The following is a 23632-nucleotide window of genomic DNA, read 5'->3' on the forward strand; positions in this document are numbered from 1 at the left end:
CTAGTGCACAATTAAACTGATACAATATGTCCTCATTAGCTGAGAGGTGGGAAAAAATACTCTCATTTAGTTTAATTTGTTTTCCTCTTATAAGTAGCTTGATCATCTTTTCATAGGTTAAAGAGGCATTTGCAGTTCCTTTTCTGGGAATTACCTGTTGATATCCTTTGCCCTCTTTTCTATTGGGTTATTGTTGATCTTCTTATTGATTGGTAGGAGCTCATTAAGGACAAACTCTTCATGCTTTTTTTTGAGGTTTATCGTTAGTCTGTTGACCTAGCTCATGGTAATTTTGCCATGCCAAGAGGGGGGAAATATATATATATATGTATATATACACACACACACACACATATATATATATACACACATACACACATACATATATATGTGTATATATATGTATATATATACACACATACATATATCAGGGGTGCCAAAAAAATGTATACAAATGGACACTTTGGTCAACGTTGCTCAAGCAGTAGTTCACTGGAATCAGAAGTGTCTAGATGCTGATGGTAACCACTTTGAGCACCTCTTATCATTGCAGAAGTCAAACGTGACTTGTGTTCATCTTTTGTTATTGTTATATACTGAGTATTACAATTTTAATAGTTTATTTTTCTTTTCTTAAAATGTGTACACATATTTTTGGCTATATATATATATACACATATATATACACACATATGTGTACACATTTTAAGAAAGGAAAAATATATATATATATGTATATATATATTTTAAGAAAGGAAAAAATACATATGTATATATGTGTATATATATACACATATATACATATATATATATATATATATATATTAGTTTTTATACCGCCAAACTTACATTTTATTTTATAGCTCCCTTCCTAGATGTTGTGTTATAGTCATTCAACAAATATTTATTGAGAGAGTAACTTGGGTCCCAAGATTCTAGGTACTGAGGACATGACAATGAACAAAACAGCAGTTATATCACAGTGGAATATTTGGAGAAGCCAAATGCACTGCACTCAATTTTTTTGTTTGTTTAACTTACTATATCACAAACATCTTCCTGTTGCAATATATAGAGATTTATCTAATTTCTTTCATGGCTGTAGTATTCTTTTTTTTTTTTTTTTTTTAGTACATACCATAAATGCTACAGCCAGTTTCTTGCTGAGTCCATACTCTTACCCAGGGGTCAGCAGATTTATTCTTGTAGGTCCAAATCATAAGTATTTTAGGCTTCAAGGGCCAGACAGGCTCATCACAGCTATCCAACTCTATTGTTGTAGCACAAGATCAGCCATAGACAATACCTAAAAAATGAGCATGTTCCAATAAAAGTTTATATATAAACACTGAAATTTGAATTTCACATACTTTGCACATGTCACAAAATGTTATATTTATTTTTTCCCAGACATTTAAAAATGTACAAAAAGTTCTTAGCCCATAGTCATATAAAACAGACTTTAATAAAAGCAGACAGCAGTCTGGATTTGGCATGTGGGCTACAGTTCAATAACCTCTACTCTACACTATTCTGCTGCATTGCCTCCCAAATGCCCTCTGAGCTATGAGTCTCAGTGGCCTCTTTTAGAATCAGATTAGGAAACAATGAGAACTTCATTGCCAAGGCCAACAGTGGTAATAATCGTTATAGTAATAACAGTACTAATAAATCACATCCTCAACTGCAAAAAACAAAGCCCTGCTCCCAGCCACTGTTTGTCCCAGCAGTGTTGATTATCACAGTGTGACCTGTCCTTACCAAAATATAGATCTGGTAGAATAACTCAGGCACCAGTTTCACTCTGGAATCATGGCTCACTGAGCTCTATATTTTCTGGGCCTTGAAGGCTGTGTCCCTTGTTGACTATTGGCTAACCCTGCTTTGTTTTTCTTCATTGCACTCAGGACACTTTTGACATTACATTGTATATTCACATGTTTCTTGTTTGTCTCCCCCACCAGAATGAGGGTAGGACCTTTGCCTACCCTACTCACTGTTTATTCCCACAGCATAGGTCTGGGCGTGGCATTTGGTGGGTGCTCAATAGATATTTGTTGACTAAATGAATCACGTCTCTTCTCAAGTCACCCACTGGCATTGGCAGATGGAGCCTGAACTCTCATAAACATGGAAAGTCTTACTACAAATGGAACTTACCTGCTTCAGATAGAATCAGTGAGGACCAAGTTACTCTTGGCCAACACCTCCATTAGGCTGGTTAGATAGAGAAGAGGCAAATATGGGGGCAGCTCACATTTCCTTCATTGTCCTGCACTTCTTCCGTGACTCAAAGTATGAACAAGGTTCCTTCCCACCTCTAGAGACCTGAGCACCAATGATGAAATAGTCCAGAAATGGCCAAACCAAAGCCTTGGAAAGATAGGTAGGCACCTACGTGCTTTGTTTTTAACTCTGAAGCTGAGAGATTTGGTTTTCTCCTTCCAGCTTCAGAGTCAATTTCCAGCTCTAAAACTTTTTATAAATTTAAATCCACCCTAGCACAGCCAGGACTTTGGATGCTTTTTAAATTTTTTTTATTATTTGTGTGTGTGTGTGTGTGTGTGTGTGTGTGTGTGTGTGTGTGTGGTGGCAAGAAAAAGCCCACATTGTAAAAAATTAACTTCCTTTCTACTAGCTATTAAAAAGATCCAATAAGTTTAGAGTGCCTATGGAGTGCAGGGTAGAGTAAGACAAATAAGGAGTTTGTAGTCTAGTGTTTCCTACTTCTTAATTAAGTTTTTGTCTTCCATATGTAGTCAGTATTTGGTGGAGTGAGTGAAACAGGTAAGAACAGATCCTGTGGGAGCTATATGGGACAAATAAAATAAGCCTGGCTTTGTTGAAAAGCATTCTTATTTCCTATACATTTGGCATGTGGTAATTATATTGCTTTCTAACTCCTAATAAGCACTTCCTACGTACTTGGCACCCTGTTCATGCTCCCCACTACTAAGAATTATACTGGATAACTTCCACGGAAGTGGTATGTGTGTGTGTAATTTGATGAACCAGAAGGGTAAGGCATCACCGTAATTGAAATCAGTTTCCCTGTGGCATTTAATATTGCCATACCAGGAAGGGGGAGAGAAGTCATGTATAATTATGATTAAAAGGGAGTTTGTCAGGCATTTCAAGGGCTCCTTCATTCAATGATCTAGGCTGGAAATGGGTAAAGTCATGCTATTCCCATGGCACAGAGCCCAGAATTCTGCAGTGACGAGTCAACTGAAGTCAGTTCATTTATGTTCAGCAAACCTAATTGGACACCAACTATATGACATGTATTTTGTTGGGTACACTTTTTTGCTTTAAAAAAATAAAATGCAGCCTCAGAAGCTCTTTGTAATTCATTAAAGAGTTTACTATCTACTTGGGAAAATAGGACATGAGAACAAATGGTGACAATAGTTTGTGATGTAAGCAATTTCAACTCTTTGATAGAGTTTTAATTTTAGCGTAAATATATTTTCATTAAAGCCTGTTCAGATCTTTGTTAAACTACATGATGCTACCAAGGTTTGTAAAAGTGATTTATGGGAGAGCAAAAATATATGACTATTTACAGAAGAATTTTGCTATCATTGCTTATTGGGAAACAGAGTAGAGATGGATAAATAGGAAAGACTGACGTGAGTACAGTGATAGCATGGAAATAATAATCATGACTGACATCTTTCCAAATCTTTATATTCTTTCTAACACAGTTCAAATCCTATACACAATTGTATTTAAGAGCAGTCAGAATTAAGAAATACTAATGCGTTTATCTGAAAGAAATAAACACATTCAAAAGAAGCGGAAGAGCCCAGTTCAAGATGAAGGGCTAAGTATCTCTACTACCTCCCCAAACCCCATTGAGATCATTAAAAAGATATCCTAAAAAAGAATTGGTTGATAACAACTCTAACAACAAGGTAGGTGTCATTAATAGACAAGAAATCTCAACTAATTTCTGGATGCCAAAAGCAGGGGCATTGCACAGGAGAAATGGAAACTGCTAAAGCCCAGATGCAAATATTGCTGGTGATGGAGTAAGCAGAGAGAAGTTTGAAGAAGTAGAAGGAGAGGGGATGTGTAAATGCTCTGACATCTGAAAAACACACAGCAGAATACCAGTAGTTGCTGGCTATGATTTATGGGGGAAATAGAATTTTAAGGACTTTATATAAGGTCAACAGTGTAACCACTAAAATGACTAAACATAAAGGACAGAAAGAAAATCAGTAGGTGAAAGGTAGAAGGAGTTGGAGTAAAAACACTAAATTCTTCAACTTTCTTATCAAGGAGTTGACAGATAACATCTAGTGTTGAGAAATCAAGAAGTAATTTGGAGTTGTTGAGATAAACACCAAAAGTAGGAAAACTAGACACAATTATAAGTGTTTACCTCTGACGTATGGAACTGCCAAGAGAAGCATTTTATATTATACCTTCTGCACTCTTTGATTTTTAAAATTAGTGTATTGAACATTTTTATAATGAACAAATAAGAAGATGAATACCTGAACGAAGAAATATTCTGAGCCTATAAATAAATAAGAACGAGATATTTTACATATTCAGGAGGGGGGGGAAGCAAGACACAGAAAAATACCTAAAATATAACTCTGTTCTGTTTTCAAAAATATTTTTGTTGATATATTAAATATGTGTTCATAAATGCAAAGAAAAGTCTTTAACAGTGGTTTCCTCTGGGGAAAGGGAGTAGGATTGACGAGGAAGTATGAAAGGAGACTCATTTTTTCCTCTTTGTACTTCTGAATTATTTGAAATGGTTACCAGGAGCCACTATAACTCTTAAAAGCTTAAAAACAATTAATAAGAATGAATAAATTAAAGAAATCAAGAGAATGGCAAAAATACATTAAAATCTTAATATAGGTCTACACACTTATGTATCCATCTGTCCATTTAACAAATATGCTGAATTCCTACCGGAGGCAATACATTGTACTAATCATGGGTGAAAGGGCAATAAACAATACAATCTCTGCCTTCAAGGAATTTGTAGTCAAATAGCTCAAAAGACAATAAATACAATTACAATACAGGGTGATATTCTGATAGATGTAGGCACAGAATGCTGGAGAAGAGTATAAAAGGGACACCTACCCTTACTGAGGTGGTTGGGGCAGTGTTAGCAAGGCTTCCTGGAAGCCATGATATCCAAATGGAGGACAGCTGCGAGTACATGGGTGTCAAGGCATGTATGGAGTGTATACTTCTGTAGGTATTTTATGTGTAAATATTTGTGTGAAGTAAAAGAAAGCAAGTCACGTTAAAAAGTGACACCAAATATTACCATGACTGACACTAGAGCCTCAACCCTTGGCTCTATTTCAGGAGCTCCAATAATCAAAGCGTGGGTGTGTTCAATGAGGCTTTGGGGCAGGTCTGAGGAGAAAGGGAAGACCACATTCTCAAGTTTTTGAATGATCCAACCCCCCTGAGAAAATAGGGGAGCACTATCAAGTATGACCAACCCAGCCTAAAAGATGTACAAATACGTGAATAATGGTCAAGAGTCATCCCTTTGAAGATCCTAAAGCACTTTGGCAAATAAAGACTCTCCTTTTACAGGTGGCGAGCCTGAGGCTAAGAAAGCCATTTCCCCAAGTCACTCAGATAGGGACCTGCAAAAACAAAACAGACCACAGTGTTTCTGGTTTGTCTTTTTCTTCTGGTGAAATCGGCCCCTCCCTCCACCACTGAAGAGACTGAGGGGAAAGTTACAAATGGTTTTGCTCAGGGGGTCTCTGAATTTGGTGTCAACAGACTTTGTCTCCCAAGCCATGTACACACTCATGCCGTGTTCTTCTCGAGAAGCTGCCTGTGGTTTCCGAGGGAGGCAGGCTTTGGCACAGCACGCAGCATTTCAAGTCTGCACGTGTATCCGAGTTGCCAGCACTCCGCAGTGTTTTTCTGGCAGGTTAGTTTTGCCCTGCAGTACTTTCGGTTGGTTTTTATGGTCTTCACAGCCACCATGAAGGTCAATGGGCTCGGAATTCAAACTTCTGAAATATTCTACTCAGTTGCTGAGATTTCAGTGTTCAAACCTGTTTCTTTTTGCAACAGGAGTCTCAGCATTTAAGACAAGATAAACATGATAAGACAATAGCAGAGGAAATTGTGGGTTTATGTCTCCAGGTGGGCTAATTTCCAAATTACAGTAGAGAAAATTGCTCAGGATAACTTCACAGGTTTCCTCCATGGCTCCTGGTGGCAGGATTGTTGCACCTGCAAAATTTAATTACATGTTTATTATTTTTTTTCCACAGCAAAGATATCACTAAAATTGGGGGTTGCTTGCCTTAGCCAAACGTGCTTCTTAGAAGGCCCAGGAGAAACAGTTTTATCCTGGGAATGAATAAATAATGAAGTGAGGCTATCTGACGTAATTACTCTGCCGATTTCAAGTTACGTCATTTTATCTACAATGAAATCACTGGAAGAATAACCTACATGAAGCATTTTGATCTTCACTACAACTGACTCACATTTGTCTTCACTGATTGTGAGATGATGACATACTTGCAAGTGAAATATAGTACACGAAAATTCCATCGATATGGAGGGATTGAAGTGAGGGTGTTTTGATTAATTCAATATTGGTAGTTACTATAAATATTTTACATGGATAAATTCAATTCATTTCAACAGGTATTTATTGAGTGCCTTCTGTGCTAATGGTCACATGGGAGGAACTGTGACAAATGTGAAAACAAAGGCCTGCCCTCAAAGCACTTGCCTTCTTGAGAATTGTGAACTTTTTTCCATGACAAGACCTTACATGGTAAAAGTATGTGTTAACTCAGACCCACTTTGAATGTGAGTTAATCTTTCTTAAATGACTTAGAGGTATTCCAGGACACTGTACCTGCCTGAAAGGCAGTGGTGAGGGGTCCCATGGCAACTCGCACTGAGGTTAACTTTTAGAACCAATATCTGATATCAGCTCGTTTATTTGTCAGTTTTTATAAAAGTAGAGAGAGGAAAAATGTTTAAGACTCTCTATTATTTGCTTTTCAGCTAATTGGGCAACACAATTAAAAGCCATTTAATGATTTATTAATTTGGATCAATAAATGGATCAAGCAAATGAGTTCCAAGAATGAGGAAATCGTTGTGGAATGAGAAATCTGAGGCAGCATTAATGAGAGAGTGAGTGATTGGATCTAGGGCATGAAGTTGGGTCACCATTTGTCGGTAGCTCTCAAGAAGGGGCATGATAAAATTTGGGGTACTTTTGGTTGTCACAATGATTGGGATACTACTGGTGTTTGGTGGTCAGGGGCCAGGGACGGAAGATATCCTGCAGTGCTACAAGTCTTGAACCACGAAGACATGTCCTGTGTCCCTCACAACCCAGTATTTATGTGAAAAATCTGCTTATAATTATCTAAGAATCTAACGTATTTTACATATAAGCATAATGTATCTTTTGCACAATTCTGAATATGCTGAATCTTTCCAAAAATGCAACTACCATAGACATCGAGAGAAAACTGTGCTTTGTTTTGTGCAGAACTTCCCAAAAGTTGTTCACCATTTGATAAAAGCCATCCTCAGTATTACTGCTCTAGAAACACACATATCAGACTATATTTGTGTTGCTCACATTCACGGTTAGAAGCCAGCCAGCTTCTAACCAACACCTGTGTCTTCTAGCATTGTTGTGCCCAGGCATCCATATTGTGTTGTTCATATTATTTGGAAATAAATTACTTTCCCTTTATTTTTCTTTTATACTACAAGAAGATCAATATGATTTTTTTTAATTGTGGTGAAATATATGTAACATAATATTTACCACCTTAACCATTTTTAAGTGTACAGTTTAATGGTATTTAGTACACACATAGTTGTGCAACCCTCACCACCCTCCATCCATAGAACTCTTTTCATTCTGCACAACTGAAACTGTGTTCCCACTAAACAATCCCCATTCATTCCCTTCTTCCCCCAGCCCCTGGCAACCATCAGTCTACTCTCTGTCTCCATGAATTTGACTACTTTAGTACTCACAATATAATGATTTTTGAGCATCCATGTGTAGATAGATTATAGTGTCTATGAATTTCATTGTAGGACAGTATGGAGGAGTTACAAGATATTTGTTTTGAAAAGGAGGCATTGAGTTTGATAGGGTTAGAACCACTGGTATCGATGCATCAGCTAACAGTACATTTGAATGATCTGTATCTTAGAAAATCACCCTTTAACTTAGTAATATATTTAAGATAAAATAAAATAATTTCCTCCAAACCATAGCCATTTGAAGAGGGCTTTTGCTCACTTGAGCTTTTTCAATATTGTTTAACCTTCTAGTTTGACCAGCTCTGAGAAACATGACGACCATCATGAAATAGAATTTACTGTAGGCAACAAAAATGGGAGCTCCTCACCTGGACTGTAGTTTATCTCAGAGATTACCACCATGCTGGGCAATTCCTGAATAAATAATTGTTGGTTGCTTGATTGAAAGACATTTTTAAGTGAAGAAAACAGGAGTGCTTGGCAGCCCCACCCCAAGTGGCTCATCACTAGTGTTCCACATCCCACACTGCAGTTCCTACCTCTGGAAGCAGCCAAGCACCTCACCTGGTGCCGTGACCCACACATTGATAGATTTTAATGGGAGCCCCATACTGTCATTTTATCTACAATGAAATCACGGGAAGAGTAACCTCCATAAAGAGTTTTGATCTTTCCTCAGACTCACATTTGTCTTCATTGATCGTGAGATGATGGCATACTTGAAAGTGAAATATAGTACATATTCTGATAACTCTGGCCCTAACAAAATACCACCCAAAACCAATAACAAGACCTTGTTATAATCTGACTTATGTACTGGTTTTTACCATGCCTGTGCCTTCTCTTTCCTTGAATTACCTGAGGTAATTTTCTCACACCGAGAGAAATCTCATTTGTCATTGTGTAATGGTGCTAGCTAAGAATAAAAAACCTTACCACTAGGTTCAATTTAAAAGGTAGAGGCAGAATTAGGTACCATCTACTATTTCGCATTCAAACAGAGGAAACTCACTCAGTGGGTTAATTTGTTCTTCTTTGCTACCACGCCAAACACTTCATGCTCTTGTTTAAAGAGGCAACATGGAACATTTTATATGTAGGTACATTTTAGCAAAGCTTACATTTGCTGCCCTGTGATATTTTTTTTAAGGACTGTCTATTTGAAATGTGTTACCCTATGACTGCCAGTTAATATGCACAATCACCATACATGATTCCAGAATACCTACCTATATATTACATAAAACACTATCCTTGAACAATCAGTCAGATATAGGCATTTTAAAAAATTGTAATATATAGTGTTCTTGATTATTTCTCCTCTTTTTGTTAAGGCTATGGCAGTTTTTCCAAAGTTTTAAGAATTGGAACTCTGTCATTTATTTACTTAATTAGTTCATTCATTCATTCATTCATTTATCGTGTATTATGTATACTGGCCTAGTATGTGCAAGGGGCAACACTGGTTCCTGTTAATGAAAAAAATGAATGAGACTCAGTCCCTCCCTCCAACTAGTGAGAGAAAGAATTTTTCCCCCATATTCAGGTGTTACTTGGAAATTTACTGTTGAGCCCTTATTTTGTAAAAGAAAGCTGAGGAATTTTAGATGCAAAGGATATTTTCCAGTAAAAATCTTTTCTAATTAGTAGCACAGAAGTGAAGAATTTGGAAATTTCATCTGGCAAAAAACTCCTTACAACCATGGAAGTGCCTGGAGCACAGAGAGTAATATAATAGAGTTATACCCAGAGTATGACTGGGTATCTTCAGAGTAATGGCGTTAAACACTGAAAATGACATGCAGAGTATACCGGGGCATCCTCAGAAAGTAATAGAGAGTAAGACTGGAACATTCTTAGAATAAAGTTATAATCCCCCAATGAAGGAAATTTCAAAATTTCCTCATTTTCCTAATTTCTTCATTTCAGTCAATTAAAGCACCATTTTCCCTGTCCCTGAGGTGAGAATTACTGGAATCACAGAAGTCTTTCATGTTAGAGAAAGAAGGCGATTTGGTTGTTTTCAGATAAAGGAACTTTAGTCCAGAAAGTCTGGATGATTTCCCTGAGGTCAGTGGTCTCATAGTAAATAAGAAGGGCTCAAGCGAGAGCCCGCTTCCCTGGTGAGGACGTCCTTGTGGGATTCCTTTTAATCAATTGTCCGTTCTAGAAGCCTCTCTTTCCAATGTTCCACAGATTTTGGCCTCCATCTCCTAAGCATCTTTCTTTGCCAAATTTCTCTGCACACTTTTTTAAAGTGTGCTCCCTGTTAATTTGCACACTTACAAATTAACAGGGAGCAGAGTGTTGGCCTTGATATGAGAGCTACACCAGGCTAAGCAAACACTTCCCAAAAGGTAACACAAAGGACCCCTGCTTCCATGAAGCCCTCCTGGGTTGTTCTTTCTGTTTGGAACTTAGGTGTAGCTCTCCCTGTTTGGAATTTAGTTGCTTTACTACCTCACGTGTGAGTAGAGCATGATTTGTGTTATTGAGCAATGATTTTTACTAATATAAGTCTTTTCTCAGTATTGTAGTCAAGGATCTTTTGAGTACAGAGAAGATAAGTTCTTGCTGCAAACCAATTGTCTGTTCTTACTCATGAGCCCTTGGCTTTCCCCTAACTTTGCCTTGCACATGATTTTGGTGGGCCTCAGTGCCAAATCTACATGATATTTTCCTTAATTGACTGCCGATATCTAATTAATTCAGTTTCTCAGACAATATACTACTATCAGTTATTTGAGAGTGAATAACTTTATAAGCTATATGTCTTTCTGTCTAAAACTAAGTTCCAGTTGGCAATTTCAGGTCTGAACCTGAAGACAGTTATGATCAAATTAGAGAAGGTATTTCATAACGAGAGGTGAATTGGGAATTAGGTTGGTGCAAAAGTTATCGCGGTTTTTGCAATTTAAACCGCAGTTACTTTTGCACCAACCTAATATCTGTTCTTTGTGAATAATCTGTGTCCCTACTTCCCCCTCAACAATTAATGTAACAATTTGATTGTCATTGATGAGAATCAAGGCAAAGTGCCCCCTCCCGTCTTGATTTGAGTCCCAAATGCTTTGCAAGAAGAATCTGACAGCCTGAATAGAAGAGTGTTGGGTGGGGGAGAAAAGCGAGGGAGGTAGGAAGTGTTTCTTTTCCATGACATTTTGGCTGTGAGTTGTCAAGAAAGGAGAGATTTGAGTGGGTTTTTATCAGTTACTGAGTGAAACTGTGCTCAAAGCACTAAGCTTATTTCTCAGAGGCCCCTTAGGGTGCTACTTTTTTTTTTCTTTTCTTTTTTTTTTTTTCTTTTTTTTTTTTTTTTTTTTTGGTGGTGGCTGTAGTGTAGTAAAGGAATATAGGATTTGGGATGGAGATACTGAGTTCAATTCTTGACTCTGCATCTTAATACCTGGGTTAAATAATTTGGGGCAAGTTATTTAAATGCTTTCTGCCTCAATTTTCTAATGTCAAGTGGGAAATAACAATAGCACTTCTCCATTCTTTGTTGTGACGTTTAGATGAGATAATACATATGAAAGTGCTTTGTAAACTCTAAATCTCCCTACAAAGGTCAATTGCATACTATTAAAGATGGCTCAGCTCAGTTCTTATGCTAAAATGCTGTTTATGCAGTGGAGATGGGATCAATTAACAGGCTAATTGCCTTTTTTAAAAAATGCTACATGGTAATTCCTCTCCCTTACCACCAACCCAAACCAAATTTTCATGTCAGAAAAAGAAAGAAAAGAAAAATAACACTTCACTTTCACCAAGAAAATACATTTGAAATGCAACTTTAAATTTTTCAAGTGTACCAACAATGGTCAGTTGAGCACAAGAAGACATGAGGGTTGTTTGCTGGGTTTCCAGGGTTCTGCTTCTGTTCTATACAGCTCTGTCTCAAAAATGCATTAGTAGCAGCAAATCACTTACAAATGAACTGGGAGCAGAATGTTGGCCTTGATTAAGCTCTCAATGGATCATGTTAATTACTCCATTTTTTACTTGTATTATCCTACAGTGTAATGGTTTTAAATGCAATGGTTATATAAATGACTGACTTTACACGTACCTTCCTGGTTTTCTTCTTTATCTTTTTTTTATGTCGATGGAAAAAATTATTTAAAACGTCATGAGCTGGTCTGCTTTCTATTGTTAACTCCTCCACTCTTTTCCCCTTAATAATTCCACTTACATTTCTTTTGCTGTATTGGGGGGGTTTCATTTAACATCACCTTATGGAATCTGTTCATCGTGCCTTGTGAAGTAGAGAGGAAACAGGTTAAGGAATGAATTTTCAAGTGGCCTGAGAAGAAAATGATCTAAAATGTCCTAACTTAAAATCCTACAAATGTTTAAGAAAGTAAGGTCTTGGTTATCTTGATTTTGGTTGCATAAACAATATTTTCTGAAAATTGATGGTTATTTTCTAATGGGGAGAGACAGGGAGAGACAGAGAGACAGAAAGGAAACTGCTTTTTTCTTGTTTTACATAGATTAGAAGAAGTCACAATCATCTTCACAGTGTGTCTTCAGTTCCAATTGCTATGGTCTGTGTCTCTAGAACAACGGTTCCCTCTCATTCCCACGTCACCCCTAAGATGGGTCTTCCTTTGGAGCCACACCAACCACTCTACCCTGTTAGTCTCAAGAAATCACATGGGAATTACAATAGATTCCAGGGTGGTTATTATATAATTTGTATGTAACTAATTTTCTGATTTCAACAGTTTAGAATTAGTAACACACTTCTTGAAACAGTGAGACATGACTGAAGATTTCTTATCCTAACATAAAGATCAGCAGAAACCATCCAATGCCCTGTTCTATAGGATGAACTAAAAGATAGAGACATTGGTCTTGTTTGGATATATCTCTTTTAAAAATGTGTGGAATACTAGGCAACTAGTATCAAGGGAAGCCTGATCAGCATTTGGATTCTACTGAGAAAGAGAGGGTTTGCAGCAGACCCTCAGAGTCATTTCTCGTCTTTTCTTGCTCCCACACAGCCTCTTATAGCAGAGAAGCCTTTCCCTTGTTCTTTTATCTCAGGAAGCCCTTTGTGACAACAACCTCAAAGCTGATGCCTGCATCAGCCCTGGGACATAGGGGCCCAGGTTCCTGCATGGAAAGGAACAGATCACTTCCTCACAACCCCGCCCACTCCCCTTCAAGATCTTGCCTCCAAAACAGAACTTGGGGATTATTTGGACTGTGGTTTATCTCAGAGATTACCACAGTTCTCCAAGCCACCAGGGGAAATGCCCAGTTGTGTGGGCTGTGACTTTGAGATGAGACCACAGAACCTGTAGAGTCAAGATGAACCTCCAAGTGCCAGCCTTGTGGATTTCGGCACCCAGATGCTTCATGAGCAAGCTGCCTCCCCGAACTGCAAATTCAGACTTCCCAAATGCATTTGTCAAGTTAGAAATCTCTATATATACCCACCCTCACCCTCTGTAGGCAGGAGCAATTTCAGAGCTGTCTTCTCGGTGAATTGTTAAACAACTCAGAGCCTGGCAGTGTACCCGGAGTGGCAAGCTTTTGTTGGTTTGTTTCAGGACAGCCAGAAGGAGCTCTGCAAAGCTGGTCTGGTGCCTCTGCAGTGCAGGTGTGGACCTGGTGGGGTAGGAAGCGCAGCCAGGGAAAACACAGGCAGGAGCCTGGGCAGACATGGCTGTCCTTATGGAATCCGGCTTCATGCTTCCCTGCTCAGGCCACAGATACAGTGCTAGGATCTTTGCACAGTCCGTGAAACCTTGAAAATTGGAATGTCAGGAAGAGAAATGGTTCAAAATGCCAAAATCCTACATTGACTTAATTGAAGAGGAAACAATATTTAATTACAGCTATTTGATCACATTTCACAGTGGCAAGCCATTAAAGTCAGATCCGTTCAACCAATGATTGTTGGTCCCTATGTGCCTGGGTTTGTGTTAGATTTGTTTGGGTATAGAATGAAAAAGAAAACAGATATAACTATATCCCACAAGGTGCTTACTCTACTAAGATAAAAAGCTAACTTGGGTAAGAAATGTAAAGAATACTTGTGAAAGAAACATATATTTCCTAAATAAAACTTAAGACGTCACAAATTCAGAGAGAAAATTGTTCAGTAATAAAATACTCTTTGAATGGCAAATTCCCCCAATCACAACAAAACAGCAATGACATGTATACTTAGTACAGATCTATTTTTGCCTTTCATCTAATGATTTCAAAGAGTTTAGCAATCACCGCTGAGTTAATCCTTAGTACTAAACCTGACTCTTCCATCTTCATTTGAAAAAAAAGAAAAATTGGCACTAACACTTCAGCATCGCACAGGGAAGAAGTTCTGAAAACAAAGCATGCTCACCCCCTCCCAAGCATCAAGCAGCAAATTAAAGACAGTCTAATTTATTCCAAAAAGTAAGCTGTGACCCAGAAGAATCAAACCAATGCCCACAAAATGAAAGTCACTGAAAAAAGAAGTGCAAGTTTGTTTCTTGCAGGTGGGCTTGGAAAACTTCAATGCACCTTTGGGCGTTCTTGTTGGATTTTTCTCTCTCTCTCTCTCTAAGGTCCAGCATACATTCTGGGATGGCTTGCTTCATTTTCAAAGAGGGAATCACTTCCTCCTGTCTTGCAAACAGAAAGGAAGATAAAGATTTAATTTCCATAACATGATATATAAAGGCAACTTGATTCAGCTGAGGATCCCCAAGTCCTTTGATGGTTCCCTCAGAACCATATGCATTTGAAGGGAAAGGTTATGGATGAAAGAATTCAATTGTTTGCAAAAATAAAGAGACTCTGCCAGAGATGGAGATGATCTGGAACAGACCTGATCCCTAATTACATAGTAATCTGATACTTAGCACTTTCACCTGGCGGTCTTCATCTTCAAAGGACCTTACCAATGTTAATGAATTCTTCACCTCCTGTCCTCTCATCTACTCCTGAAATAGCCACTCTTTAAAGAAAAGTTGGTCTAACTCTTGAGAAGACTTGAATGACATTATCATATCATTCTAGGATCCAATCACAAGTATCTCTTTCCTTTTGATGTTTTGAGATGTTTCCTTTTGCCTTGGTTTGAATAGATATTGTACGAGGTCTGACAATTAAGTTTACAAACTTGTTGCAACAATGTTGCTAACCTTTTTTGATATCAGAAGGATTATTCATTATGTATTTGTACCAACTGGACAAATAGTTAACCAAGTTTACTATTTGGAAGTGCTGAAAAGGCTGCGTGGAAAAGTTAGACGACCTGAACTTTTTGCCAACAATTCATGGCTCTTGCATCATGACAACACACCAGCTCACACAGCACTGTCTGTGAGGGAGTTTTTAGCCAGTAAACAAATAACTGTATTGGAACACCCTCCCTGCTCACCTGATCTGGCCCCCAATGACTTCTTTCTTTACCCGAAGATAAAGGAAATATTGAAAGGAAGACATTTTGATGACATTCAGGACATCAAGGGTAATACAATGACAGCTCTGATGCCCATTCCAGACAAAGAGTTCCAAAATTGCTTTGAAGGGTGGACTAGGTACTGGCATCAGTGCATAGCTTCCCAAGGGGAGTACTTCAAAGGTGACCATAGTGATACTCAGCAATGAGGTATGTAGCACTTTTTCTAGAATGAGTTCGAGATCTTAATTGTCTGACCTTGTATATTCTATGACCCTGTAAAGCTGTTCTAAAAAAAAAACATACAGGCACACTGACACCTCTCTGTGGAAATACTATTATAATAAAATAATATAGAAGTATTAGCATAGGACAAAGAGCAGGGGTGATTCATGAAAGCCTCTAAGACATGTGAGCTGAGTCATAACAGATAAATAGGAATGTGTCAAGTGTGTAAGAGGGAAAGGCATCCTAAGCAGAAGGGAACTGCATGGACAAAGGCCCAGGATGTCAATGGGCATTGATGGTCCAGATGTAAGGCACAGTGCAGAGAGCTAGAGCCCAGGCTACGGGCGTGGTCAAGTTCATTGGAATGAGACTGAAAGAGTGACTTCTTCAAGGTTACACAGCTAGGAAGTGACACAGCCATGATTTAAAGGCTGTTGGCTCCAAGTCTGTGTTCAGTCTAACTTATCACCTCGCTGCCCCTCCTTATACAAAGAATAAGATGGATTCAAGGAACTCACATACTAATGGGTGATGCCAGCAAATAAATTCACAATTGCAACACATGCTACAGACATCTATTGTGTACCTTCTATGTAACAGTAACTATGCTAGGCAAGGTGAACACAAAAGAAAAGAAATTAAGCTCCTCTCTTTTTATGAAGGCCAAAGAGTCTAGTTAAGAAGAGAATAGCAATAACAATACATGCAACTGCTAAAACATGGGTCTGTCTAGAATGCCAGGAAGCATAGGGGAGACTGGTTGTAGGAAGTCAGAGAAAGTGCCTCAGAGGGCTTGAGTGGAGACTGGAAGGCTTACAATTCAGTGGGCAGGGCTATGGGTACTACACAGGATCACGATCTTGGCTACCATTTATTAAGCACTTATAGTGTGACAGGCACTGTTCTATTAACTCAATTGTCACAACAATCCCCCATTCTACAAACAAAGACATGGACATAGAGAGGTGAAGAATTTTGCCAAAATAATACAACACGGAAGTGGCAGAGCCAGAATTCAAATCCAAGTTGTTTAGTACCAGAGCCCAAGCACTTAACCATTACATAATACCCTCTCGCTATAAAGGGAACTCCAAACCTGCTGAAGTCAGAAAAGTCTTCTGAGAGGAAGTAACATTCCAAGAAGATCTCGGAGTTCAGCCATTGAGTAAGGGGTTGTCGGGCTAAGGGAATATGAGCCAAGGTATACAGGCTAAAAGAGGAATGGTTTCAAGGAAAAACGGCTACTTCTGGTAGCTAGAGGTTGGGGTGGGAGTTGGGGGATGATGATGAGCACCACTAAAAGAGTAGGCAGGGAGCACATTTGAATCTGGACTTGTAGGTTTCCAAGGAAGAGACACAAGAGTTCAAGGATGCATAGGCATCCCATGGCTATCCAAGGACAAGAAACTAATCACAGCCTGGATGCATGTGGAGCAGCTCCCTCTTCTGTGGGAGGTATGCTTCATGCTCAGCTTCCACTCTGTTCCCTGAGTCACAGAACAGTGGAGGTGGCCTGAATCAGGGTGATGCCATTGGTGCTGCAGAGCAGGGGCTGAATGGGACTAATTTGACTTGAACATGAGGGACCAGTGAAGGTGACTGTTGGGTTCCTAGCTTGGCTGCACTGCAGAGACGAGAACAAAGGGAGGAGCAGGTTTGGAGGAGGTTATGAACTGAATTGTGTTCCCCCTCCCCAAATCCATATGTTGAAGACCTCACTCCCAGTGTAGCTGTATTTGGAGACTGGGCCTTTAGGAGATAATTAGGTTCAATGACGTCTTAAGGGTGGGCCCTAATCCAACAGAACTGCTGTTCTTATAAGGAGACACCAGATATCTCTCTCTCTTTCCACACACAAATAGAGAAGAAGCCATGTGAGGATACAGAGAGAAGGCAGCTATCCACAAGCCAGGAGGAGAGGTCTCACCAGAAAACAACTCCGACAGAACCTTGATCTTGGACTTCCCGGCCCCCAGAACTGTGCAAAAATAAATTTTTGTTGTTTAATCCACCCAGTCTGTGGTATTTTCTTATGGCAGTCTAAGCTATTATGAAGGGAAAGACAATTCATACTTGGATGAAGATATGATAGATGGATTTAAAGCAAGTCTTTAGTTAGAATTGGTGCTTCAGTAGAAGTAGCAGGTACGAAGGAGTATAAAGGAGGAGAAGGAAGAGATGTTGTCCGGTTTTCAATCTTGGATAAAGGGTGAATTGCAGTGACTTTCACTGAGTCTGAAATTTGGGAGATGGACCTGGTCAAACATTGAAGGCATATTTTGGATTTCTTGGTTGTAAGCAAGAGAAATTTAAGTTATGGGTGGTTAACTATAGGGCTGCACGGGGACTATAATGGAAGTGGAACCTCACTGAAAACCAAGGTCAGGATTCTCGGAGCATCAGGCTTCCTGAAGGCCAGATTGGAATGTGAGTCTTGATGCAGAGTAGTGCCTGCCTCTGCCTACCACCCCCACCACCAAGGCTCTCAGCAGGAGCAGGACTCAGGAGCACAACTGGGCTGCCTCAGTGGCTCTGAAGACACGATGAAGAATGTTGGGAATTTATTTTTTGTTGTTGTTGTTTTTGTTGTTGTTTTAAGGCGAGCACAGCTTAGAGTGGCCCATGCGGGGATCGAACTGGCAACTTGGTGTTATTAGCACCACACTCTAACCAACTGAGCTAACTGGTCACCCCCAAATGTTGGGAATTTAGATGAGGGCCAAGATTATGGGGAGATCAGACTTCTCACTACGACTGGTTGACTTAACTTTAGTCATAATTCCTAGAGAAACAGACTCAGGAGTTTAAATCCAAGCTTCTGATTAGCCTACAGACTGGTTTCCAATCAGTTAGGGCTGGTGGTCATGTGATGGAACTTGACATCTGTCCCTTCCTCAGTGGCTGTGAGCATCCACTGCCTTTCTAAGGCAGCATTCCTTAGAAGGTCTGGCAGTATAACTGAAATATCTAGAATGGAGGGTGGGAGTGGTAGGAAGATCATTATTGTGTATTTTTAGGCTTGTTAGGTACATTTGTAAAATATGCATAAATCATTTTAGTTCAGTATTTTTCAACAAGTGACCTCTACTTTACATTTATATTCTTTACTCATTTAATAAAAGGCCTTGGAGCTCATTCCACTCAGTACTCACAAACCTGCATTATACTTTGTATCTACAGCTACTATTCTCTTGAATAGATGAGACATTCTTTATTCACCATCCACCTCTAGAATTAGATTGGATCTGATGATGCTTTATTACAAATAATGCTTCAAGAACATCCTCAAACATTCTTCTTTGTGTGCAGCCTAGATTCCTAGAAATGAATTGCTGGGTTGAAAGGGATGTGCATTTTGCGTGCTGACAGCTACTGCCAAATCGTCCCCTAAACAGACTATCAATTTATACTTCTAGCAATAGAGGATGCATGTGCTTATTTTTTCATATTCATACAAATGTTTCTTAAACTATTCCCCTTTAGATTCTGCTGAAAGCTATGAATCCTTGTTCCAGGAAAATATACAGATGTACATATATAGAACATTTTGCACACAATTTCTGCAGCTTTACAGACCACTTGAATACCATCCAGGAACCCCAAGACTTTATATTAAGGACCCCTGAATACTCACAGATGTGTGTGAATGGGCCTCCCAGTCTAGAACAGTGGCTCTCAATCTTAGCTGCACATTTGAATCACCCAGAGAGCTTAGGAAAATCCCCATGCCCAGGCCACTTCCCAGATCAATTGGATCAGATTCTCTAGAGAAAGGACCTAGGCATCAGTATTTTTTGCAAGTTTTCCAGGTGATTCTAACATGCACTCAATGGAAAGAATACTGCAGTTTAGGAGAGGCCTGTAGAAGGGTAAAAAGAAGTAATTAAGAGACAGAAAACCAGAGAGTGTACAAGTGGCTCTCAGGGGCCTCAGACATGGCTGCAGGCACTTTTGTTTTAAGGAGTCAGAGAGGGTGGGGATGGGGATCTGGCATCGATACACGTTTTCATTGGAAAAACATTCAAAACGCAAAAGTAGAGAGAATCCCACGTGACCTAAGTTAAACACTTTTTAGAATTTTACCTTATTTGCTCTCTTTCTTGGGGAGGGTGTGGCGAGTGCTAACATTTCTCCCTTATTCAGTGGCTTTGGTACTTTATAAAAGCTCCCCCCAGTGATTCTAAGGGGTGGTCAAGGTTGAGAGTCACTGTGCAGTGTGAAGCCTGGCAAACAGAAGGAAACCAGGGGTGAAGAGTAGAGGAAGAAAAGTCAAATGCAACCTGAGAACTTGCCACTTACCACCAAACGACAAAGGTCAGTGCCCCATCCTGTGGATGACACTGACAGTAGGGCCTGGCCATGAGGGTCAGAAGCAGTGATAGTTGGCTTCACACTGCAATGGTGGGAGGACGCTTCATGAAGAAACAGGAAGCTTCATGAAGCTAGGCATTAAAGAATCAACACAATTGGGGGGGGGTGGGAGGAGAGGAGACATGTTCTAGTCAGAAAGGAAGCTGGTTGTTAGGGCTGGTTCAAGCCTCCTCACAATTCCTCCATCACAGGCTCGGCCATAGTCATATAAAAGATTCCTTCCCCTGGTCCTACTGAATTGACTCAATGAGGCTCACTGGACTCCATGCCCTCAACCTCTATCCTCATCTTTCCTCCTTTCCTGGGCTGATTCTTCCCTTTGGATATGTTTATCTTTCTCCTAGGCCAGTGGTTTTCAAAGTGGAGTTCCGGGAACTAGCAGCATCACCATCACCTGAGAGATTGCACATTCGCAGGTCCCACTCTGGACCTGCTGCTTCAGACATCCTGGGGGCCCAGCACTGTGTTTTGACAAGCCCTCCAGGGGATTCTGATACACACTCAAGTTTGAGGATCAGTGTCCTGGGGACTCCCAGCCATGTTTCTGCCCTTTCCAGCACTGTTCCCTCTGGAGCCCACTCCCACAGAGGGCTGGATTCCTGTTAGAAAGATGCAATGAAGAACATTGGGAAATTAGATGGGGGCCAAGATGCCTGGGAATTTGCACTTGAAACTAAAGAAAGGAGCTGTGGTGACTTTTTGACCGGGGGAGGAAGAGTATTAAAATGGTGTTGGAGACCACATAACAGCACTTTAAGAATGCAAGTTGACCCCGATCCCCCTCAAAATTGTAGACAAAATTGTGCTTGTGCATCTTCTGAGGAAGAGGTTTCATAACTTTCATTCAATTTTCAAATAATTCATGGCCCCCAAATGATTTAGTAATCAATCACTGCTAGAGAGGAAACTATTTTATTGCTTGCTAAATTATATTAGCTTTTGAGGCACCGTTTCTCGGGGTGCGTTGTCAGATTAGTATGAAACTGTTTGAGCTGTGTGTTTAAAAAATGTACATTCTTGGGCTTGTACCTTAGACCTACTAAATCAGAATCTCTGGAGCTGGCCCCTAAGAATCTGCATTTTAAAAGAAGTTCCCTAGGTGACTCTGGTTGGTTCTGATGCACTCTCAAGTACACAAACCGCCTCAGGCTTTAATCTAAAAAGCCAATAATTCCAGGAAAGCTAAATTAATAGTGAATTTAGAAAGCATGTGAGCCACTAAAACATGGAGCTGAGGCACAAAAAGCCTTTCAATGACCAAAATACCACAGAACTGGGAACATTAGCCCGAGCAAACACTTGCCTGGCATTTCAGTGATCATCCATTTAAAGCTGTATTCTATATGCCTTACCATATGGACAGCAAAAAGGACCTGAATTGAGGTTCATTCCTCAAACTCTGACAGTTCAACTCAACTTCCTAGAGGTGAAGAAGAGATTAATGTGTTTTTTCTGTAGCAGATGGAAATAAGGTAACTACGAGAAAGGCAGAAGGCGAACTATTGACCACATGGACCTACTGAAATTTCACCCCTCCCTGGAGTCAGGCCAGGCGTGTTCCTGGAGAGAATCTTCGGCTCTTCCTGCCTCTTTGCATGTGCTTTGCAGAGTTTGCCAAAAATCCACTGATTACATATTTTGAATTATGGGTTTTGAAACATGTAGTACTTAAACAGTAAATCATGTGAGATGGAATTCATAGAAATACACTTGAATGTAAAGAGTGTTGTTTTTGTTTTTGTTTTCTCCTGGGCAGTGGAAATAGAACTGAAGGACTTGTCTGGTTAAGAAAATATGTGCTCTAGAGTCCCACCCTCAGTAGCTGTGTGATGTTGGGCAAGTTATTTAATCTCTCAGGGTTTCTACTCATCTGGAAAAGAGGAACAATCCTCACACATACTCATGAGAATGACTTAAGAGTGTTAACATAAAAGACCAGACCCGCAGCAAGTACTCACTAAATGTTAACAAGTAAGAAATATGGTGCATATATATATATATATATATATGCACCAGATTTCTGTACTTTCCAAACCTTCTGCAATGAAGACTGACTTCTTTTATAATCAGAAAAGAATGATAAACCACAGCTTTCCTTGTTTTTCTTTTTATGTTTTAGGGACTAAGACATAAAGAGAGAAAAGATAGGAAAACAAACAGATGCAATCACTGTCAAGGGAGTCTGTTTTTATTTGGAGTAATGACAACATGTGACCCTCAGGGTACCCTAATCAAAGCAAAGACTGTAGGAAGAGTAAACATAAAAAATTATGAGTGCTATTGGTATCAACCGTGCCCTGGCTCTGCACATTTAGATCCCAAAATAGAGGGGTTAGGTCACAATGTGTCCTGCTCTCTGCCCCACTCCAAGGCTGTCCTCTTCCATCAGGTACAAAGCCTGGATCTCCGGCATCAAATTAAAGAAATAGAACAAACCCATCCCAGGGCTTCTTTAAATATTCAGATAAACCCATGTGCCCCTACCAGTTAAATTAAGCTTTCCTAAGAAAAAGTAAGTCAATTAGTTCAAAATGTGGGTTAGTGCTTCTGGGTATTTAAAAGGGGATTTTTTTTTTTTCTGTTTTAGTTCATTTAGAAACATAGCCACGGGGCAGGTACATACCCACTCGTCAGTACATCCTGTGAATTGCCACGATATACCTAGATACTAATTTCTGATATCTAGAGCTTCAAAATCTGGTCCTTAAACTTTCTCAAAGTCATGAAGATATTGAAACAGGAGATTTAAAATGGATCTTATTTTGCCCTTTTATCTTCACCATCATTTATCGCTATTCATCAAAGAGCACTTGACATTGCTATACAACACGACTCTCCCTAATTGAACTTCCTCCTTCCTTCATCCAACAAATACTTACAATCTAAACTTTTGTAAACAAAGCTAGGTCTCCAAGGCATTGTGAAATGTAGTTCTAGAGCACACTGTGTGATGTGTACTGTAAAACTCATTTGTTAAAGTTATCTAGATGCAATAAACCAAACTTTACCAAAATACAAATAAGATATTCCTTAAGAAGATGAATTTCCAGAAACAAATTTCTGGGTCATAGAATGTGAATGTTTTTATGGTTTTTGAGATGTTGCCTATTGCTTTCTTAAAAGGCTACCTTACTTGATACTGACAACAAAAAAAATACGAGAATAGCATTTTCATACCATTATTCGAATATAAAGTGTTGGGTTTTTTTTACATTTTTGTTGTTTGTTTTATTTGCTTTTACTAACTTAATAGGCTTTAAAAAAATGTAGCGGGTAGTTTCAGGAATATTTTATGTTCTGAGACAATTGTAAGAGTCTCCTCCATTATTTAAAATATATGTATTTGTTACATGACATTAGCACATATCTTTATTTCCTTTCCCATCTTAATTAGTATTGTAATGGCATTGAAATAAATGCTCTTTAATAATAGGACTAACATCTGCTTTAATACCACATACCCTTTAAAAATACATGACTAGGAGATAAAGAAACCATTATCATTATTAATTTTACGTTTAACTTTGACAGCCTTCACATTTGACTTCTTTACTAACCAAGTAAAGTTTCATTATCAGAATATTATAACAAAGA

At 39.1% G+C, this 23632-nt stretch overlaps 1 protein-coding gene and 1 long non-coding RNA gene across 3 annotated transcripts in view; one reads left to right on the forward strand and one right to left on the reverse strand.

Moving 5' to 3' along the window:
* The window catches only part of KCTD1 (potassium channel tetramerization domain containing 1), a 168480-nt gene that overhangs the window by 53385 nt on the left and 91463 nt on the right, over nucleotides 1-23632 (forward strand). The window lies entirely within an intron of this gene.
* The window catches only part of LOC141573153 (uncharacterized), a 55586-nt gene that overhangs the window by 25394 nt on the left and 6560 nt on the right, over nucleotides 1-23632 (reverse strand). For both annotated transcript variants that reach the window (XR_012498775.1, XR_012498774.1), the window contains exon 2: nucleotides 1139-6240. This is a non-coding gene — a long non-coding RNA (uncharacterized LOC141573153). The remainder of the gene's footprint in view (nucleotides 1-1138; nucleotides 6241-23632) is intronic.

Source organism: Rhinolophus sinicus, linkage group LG09 (genome assembly GCF_036562045.2).
Source record: "Rhinolophus sinicus isolate RSC01 linkage group LG09, ASM3656204v1, whole genome shotgun sequence".
NCBI classification, from domain to species: domain Eukaryota; kingdom Metazoa; phylum Chordata; class Mammalia; order Chiroptera; family Rhinolophidae; genus Rhinolophus; species Rhinolophus sinicus.